The sequence below is a fragment of the Salvelinus namaycush genome, chromosome 5 (assembly GCF_016432855.1).
Source record: "Salvelinus namaycush isolate Seneca chromosome 5, SaNama_1.0, whole genome shotgun sequence".
Classification (NCBI taxonomy): domain Eukaryota; kingdom Metazoa; phylum Chordata; class Actinopteri; order Salmoniformes; family Salmonidae; genus Salvelinus; species Salvelinus namaycush.
Window position 1 is genome coordinate 4590496 of NC_052311.1, and position 10845 is coordinate 4601340.

At 40.7% G+C, this 10845-nt stretch overlaps 1 protein-coding gene across 1 annotated transcript in view; it reads left to right on the forward strand.

The window, feature by feature from the left end:
- Positions 1-10845, forward strand: part of LOC120048907 (probable E3 ubiquitin-protein ligase MID2) — a 1198409-nt gene that overhangs the window by 357903 nt on the left and 829661 nt on the right. The gene's annotated exons all lie outside the window — the stretch shown is intronic.

Consider the following 10845-nt stretch of genomic DNA (forward strand, 5'->3'; position numbering starts at 1 on the left):
CGGGTAGACTACACACCAGGTGGGAGGAATGGATGGTGATGTTGTGGCCCTTCTTGTACAAGGGGTGTGTAGTCTCGATCTGGGACTGGGAGGTAGTGATGGTGGTGGATAGCAAGCACACCATGAGAGACAGTTGGAGCATGATGGTAGCTGAAAAGATAAGGGAGGCATTTAGAAATTATCAGTTGGAAAGCTGTGGTTGTAGAGATCATCAGCACCGATGCATTACACTGCTGTCATCAGCCAGAGGTTCTCTGACCAAAACAGAGATTCACAAATATTTATGAGACAGTGTATGGCTAATTTACTCAGCTGCACAATTCAAAAAAAAAAGTGTTTTATTTTTATTTCACCTTTATTTAACCAGGTAGGCTAGTTGAGAACAAGTTCTCATTTACAACTGCGACCTGGACAAGAATAAAGCAAAGCAGTTCGACAAGGTCTACCTACACCTGTTGTATTCGGCGCACGTGACAAATAAACTTTGATTTGATTTGGAATACTCTTATTGCAATGTGAATGGCTCTTAAAAAGAGCCTTTGGTTGTGCATAGTGTAGTCTATGGTGTTGCCAGGGAACAGCACCCTCTTCGAAGAAGTAGGAGGTGAAGATCTCCCGCACACGGATTGCCTCTTGCTGCGTTGTTGGACCCCATGCTTGAAACATCCTGCAGAGCAGCAGACTGATATTTAATTCACTTAGTTCGCTATCTATACAGTATGTGAAGTTTGCTAGATAGCTAGCTAGCCAACTAGCTATCACATTGAGCAGCTCATTTGAGTTAGCCTGCACTGTAGGTAGTTAGATAATAATACATCATTGTTTTACATTTTCAAAATGGATTGACTTACTTGAATAGGTTCTCCTAAGCATGTGGACAACTGGAAACAGGGCAGCAAAGTTTGTTTGTCAGCAGAGCGTTTTAGAGGATATTACTATTGAACTATGTACCCATTTAATAACCAAACCTTCATACAAACTTGCTATGCTGAATTCTTGACACAATCGAACATGCTGCCATATGCTGCCAGCACGCCCACAAGCGAGTCACAATGGGTGGCCTAAGCCGCACGTGGCAATTTACTGCTATCTAGTGCACATTCACCGTTAGTGACAATTGGTGGAATAAATAATTTTATATATTCCCATTCTGTTTGTGAATTATTTTATCTCAGTACGCACTGAAAATTTCATATATCACTGAAAGTATAGGTGATGTAAGTGCTGTGTAAAGAAAATAAATTGGCTAACACTTTTGGTACCTAAGAAGTGCCAAGCACTGCAGACATAGTTGCTGCAAAAATACTTCGCTTGGCCCATGTCTGGTATGGGTTTGTGTTTGTCTCATCAGTGGAACCTGCAACAGGACAGGGGGAGAGACAACAGGACAGGGAGAGAGACAACAGGACAGGGAGAGAGACAACAGGACAGGGGGAGAGACAACAGGACAGGGGGAGAGACAACAGGACAGGGGGAGAGACACCTCTACATGCATCATCTTCGATCTTCTGATTCACAAACCACACATGTCATTGTTCAATGGTCCCCATCTCTGGAATAGTTATACATTAGCTGTTTCTTTGCATGCCAATTAGTTTGAGGGCTTAATCACAATTTTATCATGTGTTTTATTTAGTTGACATTGTGGTTTTATTCTGTGAAACATTGCCAACACAGTGCTTCACCTTCTTCTTCCAGCGGGGAGAATTTGATGGGTTTTCTCTGGTTCTTGTGTCTGGACACATCTGGTAATCCTCAGAGTTTTTCCTTGGGGCCGCCTTGTATGATGTTTGTTTTTCAGATTTCTCATGTTATGGTGATAACCTGAGAAGTTGACGGTATAGCGTCTATCAAAACATCCCCTAATGCAATTTGGCCCCTTGGCACAACTGTCCAAAGCTGTCAATCAATCACGAGCCTAGGGAATCAAGTGTCAGATTAAATTTCACACAATAACCGGTGAGAGAAAATCCTCAAAACCAATACATTCAACTTCCATCTTAGACTTTGCTTTATTTATATACATTACAAGGATTGTCAGAGGGAAATCTTGCTGAGTTGGTTGAAACTAATTACCTCATGGTGAAAGTATTTGTTGGCAGAGAGAGAGAACTATTGCTGAAACAGGGTGGATGTTCATGTTTTGCATTTGGGGTTAAAATACACACAGGATTTCTTGCCAGGGCTGCACTTCAGAGATGGTATTTCGACCTGACATTGGAGTATTATGTAGGCGGTAAGGTTTTGCTTCCGTTCTGTGGAACTGAAAGGTTGGGAAACCCATAAAAATGCTGCTGTTTATCAAGTTGACCTCTTCAGTTGGTGAGTAGCCTACATGTTTTCTCTTTTTCTATTCCTTCATTATGTTCCCTAACGATGTCATAATGTGTGAGAGATGATCCCTAACGATGTCATAATGTGTGAGAGATGTTCCCTAACGATGTCATAATGTGTGAGAGATGTTCCCTAACAATGTCATAATGTGTGAGAGCTGTTCCCTAACAATGTCATAATGTGTGAGAGATGATCCCTAACGATGTCATAATGTGTGAGAGATGATCCCTAACGATGTCATGTGTGAGAGATGTTCCCTAACGATGTCCCCTAACGATGTCATAATGTGGGAGAAATGTTCCCTAACGATGTCATAATGTGTGGGAGATGTTCCCTAACGATGTCCCCTAACGATGGCATAATGTGTGAGAGATGATCCCTAACGATGGCATAATGTGTGGGAGATGTTCCCTAACAATGTCATAATGTGTGAGAGATGATCCCTAACGATGTCATAATGTGTGAGAGATGTTACCTAACGATGTCATAATGTGTGAGAGATGTTCCCTAACGTTGTCATAATGTTTGAGAGATGTTCCCTAACGTTGTCATAATGTGTGAGAGATGTTCCCTAACAATGTCATAATGTGTGAGAGATGTTACCTAACGATGTCATAATGTGTGAGAGATGTTACCTAACGATGTCATAATGTGTGAGAGATGTTACCTAACGATGTCATAATGTGTGAGAGATGTTCCCTAACAATGTCATAATGTGTGAGAGATATTCCCTAACAATGTCATAATGTGTGAGAGATGTTCCCTAACGTTGTCATAATGTGTGAGAGATGTTCCCTAACAATGTCATAATGTGTGAGAGATGTTACCTAACGATGTCATAATGTGTGAGAGATGTTACCTAACGATGTCATAATGTGTGAGAGATAAAGAGAAACTCTCCAATACGCACAGCACTTTGTTTTGTAGTTGAACGGCAATGATGTTCAATTACAATGAAGACATTGCTAACATACTTTGTTGTTCAACTGTTTTTTTTCAGCAAGGTTTACTCTGTGTTTTGGTTTGTAGACATCACATTATGCATGTCAATTAACATCAAATTCTCATAAAACTGACCATCCTCGACTTCGGCAATGTCATTTTCAAAATAGCCTCCAACACTCTACTCAACAAGTTGGATGCAGTCTATCACAGTGCCATCCATTTTGTCACCAAAGCCCCACATTGTTAAAGGAATTTAATTCCTATATGTTTATCAATCAATTCAATTAAAACACTCTGCCCATACATAAGAATTTGTAAGATACTTATCAGCATTAAATTGACAGAAACCAGTCTCAAAATCAATCAATCAATAGTGTTTATTCTCGAGAGTACTGATCATAGTACAATTTACATCAGGTTATATATAAAGATGACGTCATAGGTTTTAAAATGTCCTTCCTCCTCTCGGATACAATGGTAGTACAGTTAGCGTTCTCACATTACTGTCTGCCACCTGTTAAACAATCTGCAACCAACCCAAGGTCTCTCCCCTCCCTGGGTAGAGACAGAATTTCCTGTAAGGAACACATCATTCCAGCCTGTCTGAAGATAACTCCATTCTTTCTAACAAGGAACACATTATATTCAGCATTATGATTCATAGGTTCATTCATCCATACAGTAACATAGTAGTATTCTGTTTAGTTATGATTCTAAGTCAAATGTATACATATTTTAGTCATTATTCACAAAAATCCCGTAACACACATACTACCCACCACTGCAACCTGTACGCTCTCGTTGGCTGGCCCTCGCTTCATACTCGTCGCCACTGGCTCCAGGTCATCTACAAGACCCTGCTAGGTAAAGCCCCGCCTTATCTCAGGTCACTGGTCACCATAGCAGCACCCACCCGTAGCACGCGCTCCAGCAGGTATATCTCACCTGTCACCCCCAAAGCCAATTCTTACTTTGGCCGCCTCTCCTTCCAGTTCTCTGCTGCCAATGACTGGAAGGAACTGCAAAAATCACTAAAGCTGGAGACTCTTACCTCCCTCACAAGCTTTAAGCACAAGCTGTCAGAGCAGCTCACAGATCACTGCACCTGTACATAGCCCATCTGTAAATAGCCCATCCAACTACCTCATCCCCATACTGTATTTATTTATCTTGCTCCTTTGCACCCCAGTATCTCTACTTGCACATTCATCTTCTGCACATTCTACCATTCCAGTGTTTATTTGCAATATTGTAATTACTTCGCCGCCATGGCCAATTTATTGCCTTACCTCCCTTATCCTACCTCATTTGCACATGCCTTATATAGGCTTTTTATATTGTATTATTGACTGTATGTTTGATTATTCCATGTGTAACTCTGTGTTGTTGTAGGTGTCGAACTGCTTTGGTTTATCTTGGCCAGGTCGCAGTTGCAAATGAGAACTTGTTCTCAACTAGCCTACCTGGTTAAATAAAGGTGAAATAAAAATAAATAAAATAAGATCTCTCACACATTATACCATCGTTAGGGATCATCTCTCACACATTACGCCATCATTAGGGAACATCTCTCACGCATTATGCCATCATTAGGGATCATCTCTCACACATTATGACATCGTTGGGGAACATCTCTCACGCATTATGACATCGTTAGGGATCATCTCTCACACATTATGCCATCGTTAGGGATCATCTCTCACACATTATGCCATCGTTAGGGATCATCTCTCACACATTATGCCATCGTTAGGGATCATCTCTCACACATTATGCCATCGTTAGGAATCATCACACATTATGACATCGTTAGGGAACATCTCTCACACATTATGACATTGTTAGGGAACATAATGAAGGAATAGAAAAAGAGAAAACATGTAGGCTACTCACCAACTGAAGAAGTCAACTTGATAAACAGCAGCATTTTTATGGGTTGCCCAACCTTTCAGTTCCACAGAACGGAAGCAAAACCTTACCGCCTACATAATACTCCAATGTCAGGTCGAAATACCATCTCTGAAGTGCAGCCCTGGCAAGAAATCCTGTGTGTATTTTAACCCCAAATGCAAAACATGAACATCCACCCTGTTTCAGCAATAGTTCTCTCTCTCTGCCAACAAATACTTTCACCATGAGGTAATTAGTTTCAACCAACTCAGCAAGATTTCCCTCTGACGATCCTTGTAATGTATATAAATAAAGCAAAGTCTAAGATGGAAGTTGAATGTATTGGTTTTGAGGATTTTCTCTCACCGGTTATTGTGTGAAATTTAATCTGACACTTGATTCCCTAGGCTCGTGATTGATTGACAGCTTTGGACAGTTGTGCCAAGGGGCCAAATTGCATTAGGGGATGTTTTGATAGGCGCTATACCGTCAACTTCTCAGGTTATCACCATAACATGAGAAATCTGAAAAACAAACATCATACAAGGCGGCCCCAAGGAAAAACTCTGAGGATTACCAGATGTGTCCAGACACAAGAACCAGAGAAAACCCATCAAATTCTCCCCGCTGGAAGAAGGTGAAGCACTGTGTTGGCAATGTTTCACAGAATAAAACCACAATGTCAACTAAATAAAACACATGATAAAATTGTGATTAAGCCCTCAAACTAATTGGCATGCAAAGAAACAGCTAATGTATAACTATTCCAGAGATGGGGACCATTGAACAATGACATTTGTGGTTTGTGAATCAGAAGATCGAAGATGATGCATGTAGAGGTGTCTCTCCCCCTGTCCTGTTTTCTCTCCCCCACATCCTGTTGCAGGTTCCACTGATGAGACAAGCACAAACCCATACCAGACATGGGCCAAGCGAAGTATTTTTGCAGCAACTATGTCTGCAGTGCTTGGCACTTCTTAGGTACCAAAAGTGTTAGCCAATTTATTTTCTTTACACAGCACTTACATCACCTATACTTTCAGTGATATATGACATTTTCAGTGCGTACTGAGATAAAATAATTCACAAACAGAATGGGAATATATAAAATTATTTATTCCACCAATTGTCACTAACGGTGAATGTACACTAGATAGCAGTAAATTGCCACGTGCGGCTTAGGCCGCCCATTGTGACTCGCTTGTGGGCGTGCTGGCAGCATGTTCGATTGTGTCAAGAATTCAGCATAGCAAGTTTGTATGAAGGTTTGGTTATTAAATGGGTACATAGTTCAATAGTAATATCCTCTAAAACGCTCTGCTGACAAACAAACTTTGCTGCCCTGTTTCCAGTTGTCCACATGCCTAGGAGAACATATTCAAGTAAGTCAATCCATTTCGAAAATGTAAAACAATGATGTATTATTATCTAACTACCTACAGTGCAGGCTAACTCAAATGAGCTGCTAAATGTGATAGCTAGTTGGCTAGCTAGCTATCTAGAAAACTTCACATACTGTATAGATAGCTAACTAAGTGAATTAAATATCAGTCTGCTGCTCTGCAGGATGTTTCAAGCATGGGGTCCAACAACACAGCAAGAGGCAATCCGTGTGCGGGAGATCTTCACCTCCTACTTCTTCGAAGAGGGTGCTGTTCCCTGGCAACACCATAGACTACACTATGCACAACCAAAGGCTCTTTTTAAGATTCATTCACATTGCAATAAGAGTATTCTTCCATTTACGTAGCTGTCATCTGCAGTTATTCAATTCCCAGTTTCTGTCCCTTTGATTTCTACTTCTCAGGTGAGGGTGCTGTTTAGGTAAGGGTGTGATGTCTGTACAAAAACAATACGGGCTATTTTAAATCACCCATATTGAAAAAATGTAGAACAATTAGATACCCTATAACTCACACCTACACGCTCATGTATCAATCTGATTGATGGATTGTGTTGTGTAGTAAGCAGGCTCAGGTGTATAACTGTGGCTCCTTCCACCTTCAAAGAATAGGCAAGAGGGCCAACCATGGAGAATAGTAAGACACTTCATTAAATCTATAACTACGCTATATTGTTTGTCCTCGTGTGTCCGTTCATGTTTTTCAGCATAAAGTACTCTGCAGTCACTTGGTGTGGTGTGGACACCAGATGAGGCCACACACACACAGATTGCTGTTGAACACTGTCTCTTTAACTACCTTATCTTCTCAACAAGTCTCTCTCCTTCACTTCATCCCTCTCTCCTCTTCTCCCTAAATCCTCTAGGGTTATATCAGCAGTGTCGGTGAACCCCTGAGGCATTAGGACTGGCTACATAGAGGGCACAGCATGATCAGAGGTGAGAGGTCACATGGTCGGGTCAACAGGAAGTATTATTAAAGAGATCCTTTACATTGAAATACAGATAGAGATGCAGTAGTCCGAGAGTTAATGATACAAGGTCAGTTTTGCATTTCACCTCCTGATGATTATGATGACTAACAATGTTAGAATAAAAAATAAAAACAGGGCTTAAACATGCTCTCTCTCTCTCCATCTGTCTCTCGTCTGCAGATATGTTTTGATGTGAGAGAGGATGCCAACCCCCATTCCAATCATCGCCACCTCACCCGCTCTTAAGATAACCTTCGGGCTGACTAGAGACACTATTATGTAATTGTGATGAACTGAGAAAATATTTTTAGTTGCACTGGTTCATTAATCATATGCTGCCTTCCCTGCTCCTAAGTTCATACCTCTTTCCCTTTCTGTCTGTTACACCTCTCGCCACATTTCTTCCTGTTTTTATAATGCACAACAGATGTGCATTGAAGTACAGATTCAACTTGTATTTATAATATTACAATTATATTTGTAATTCATGTATTTATAACCCTTGGATAATGTACTTTCAATAAAGCTTTTTACATTCTCTACTGGTTGAAATTAAGTCTCATTTGATTTAATACTACACCTATCCTGTTGATCAGATGAAGGGCATTAGATAGAGATGAACCAGTTTTAGAGTATTTACATGATGCATAGGAAGTGTAGTGTACAGTTTTCAATTATATTTCCATATATGAGATTTACAAATCAGCCTTTAAGTAGTTAAATCAGGTTTCTAGTCTAATGCATAGTTACAATGTGTAACCATTGATATCCCAGGACATCAATGGTTGACATACACTATTGAAGTGTATAATTGTAATAAATACATGCAGACACAGCATCATACAAAGACTGGAATGTGATTCTCCTGGTATTGGATATGACTGAAAAATAATCTGTCTTTCATACCTTACCTTTGTCAAGGTAGAGTACATGATCAGTGAATATATTAAATGTACAGGCTACAATGTGGGGATCTCATGCGAGGTAATAACTAGATGTATATACGACTTGCATCCTTGGCACAAAGTTATATTATATTCTACTCAATCCATAGGCTTCATTAATGTCATTCAGACTGTTTTGAAGTTGATACAACTGGCTATGATAGCTGAGGATCATTGCTAGGTTCTTAACTAATAACGTATACCAAACGTTTGGGTCCATACACAGATCGGCTAGATAGCTAGCTACACATCCATAGGCATACAGGTATTTTTTATCCTCCACTGCACAATAAGCAAGAACATACAGTCGTGGCCAAAAGTTTTGAGAATGACACAAATATAAATTTTCACAAAGTCTGCTGCCTCAGTTTGTATGATGGCAATTTGCATATACTCCAGAATGTTATGAAGAGTGATCAGATGAATTGCAATTAATTGCAAAGTCCCTCTTTGCCATGCAAATTAACTGAATCCCCCAAAAACATTTCCATTGCATTTCAGCCCTGCCACAAAAGGACCAGCTGACATCATGTCAGTGATTCTCTCGTTAACACAGGTGTTAGTGTTGATGAGGACAAGGCTGGAGATCACTCTGTCATGCTGATTGAGTTTGAATAACAGACTGGAAGCTTCAAAAGGAGGGTGGTGCTTGGAATCATTGTTCTTCCTCTGTCAACCATGGTTACCTGTAAGGAAACACGTGCCGTCATCATTGCTTTGCACAAAAAGGGCTTCACAGGCAAATATTGATGCCAGTAAGATTGCACCTAAATCAACCATTTATCGGTTTATCAAGAACTTCAAGAAGAGCGGTTCAATTGTTGTGAAGAAGGCTTCAGGGCACCCAAGAAAGTCCAGCAAACGCCAGGACCGTCTCCTAAAGTTGATTCAGCTGCGGTATCGGGGCACCACCAGTACAGAGCTTGCTCAGGAATGGCAGCAGGCAGGTGTGAGTGCATCTGCACGCACAGTGAGGCAAATACTTTTGGAAGATGGCCTGGTGTCAATGAGGGCAACAAAGAAGCCACTTCTCTCCAGGAAAAACATCAGGGACAGACTGATATTCTGCAAAAGGTACAGGGATTGGACTGCTGAAGTCATTTTCTCTGATGAATCCCCTTTCCGATTGTTTGGGGTATCCGGAAAAACCCTTGTCCGGAGAAGACAAGTTGAGCGCTACCATCAGTCCTGTGTCATGCCAACAGTAAAGCATCCTGAGACCATTCATGTGTGGGGTTGCTTCTCAGCCAAGGGAGTGGGCTCACTCAGAATTTTGCCCAAGAACACAGCCTTGAATAAAGAATGGTACCAACACATCCTCCGAGAGCAACTTCTCCCAATCATCCAGGAACAGTTTGGTGATGAACAATGCCTTTTACAGCATGATGGAGCACCTTGCCGTAAGGCAAAAGTGATAACTAAGTGCCTCTGGGAATAAAACATGATATTTTGGGTCCATGGCCAGGAAACTCCCCAGACCTGAATCCCATTGAGAACTTGTGGTCAATCCTCAAGAGGCAGGTGGACAAACAAAACCCCACAAATTCTGACAAACTCCAAGCATTGATTATGCAAGAATGGGCTGCCGTCAGTCAGGATGTGGCCCAGAAGTTAATTGGCAGCATGCCAGAGCGGATTGCAGAGGTCTTGAAAAAGTTGACTCTTTGCATCAACTTCATGTAATTGTCAATAAAAGCCTTTGACACTTATGAAATGCTTGTAATTATACTTCAGTATTCCATAGTAACATCTGACAAAAATATATAAAGACACTGAAGCAGCAAACGTTGTGGAAATTAATATTTGTGTCATTCTCAACTTTTGGCCACGACTGTAGCTAGCTAGCTACGTTATTTCATCTATCTGCATTGCATGGCAAATATTAGCAAAGCAAGCTTACAGAATTGTACATTGAATTTGCAGTAAATGCTTTAGCTAGCTAGATTCTTTACATCCACTGTTTCACAAGACGACAGCCTGGTTTGCTGGTTGTTTCAGGAGTCCCTAAAACAAACAACCAGAATTACAATTACAATTTTATTTCCATGTCACAACACCCATAAATCTAGCCAGCTAGCTGGCTAATGTTAGCTAGCTTGCTAAATCGCGATTTTCGTAAATTAACTTTATGATAAAAAAATATGCATAATCGTTTGTCTCTACATTAACTAACATATTCTTGTCAACTGTACATTTTTTTTTTTGCATGATTCGTTATGACGTTATCACTTACATTTGCTTCCATCCTAGTATTTTTGTCAGCCATCTTCCCTGAAGAAAGTCTCCAGCCTTGGGTCGCATAGCTTCAAATTCATCAGAACCACTCGATATGATTGGTCATCGCCCAGCGGTCGCC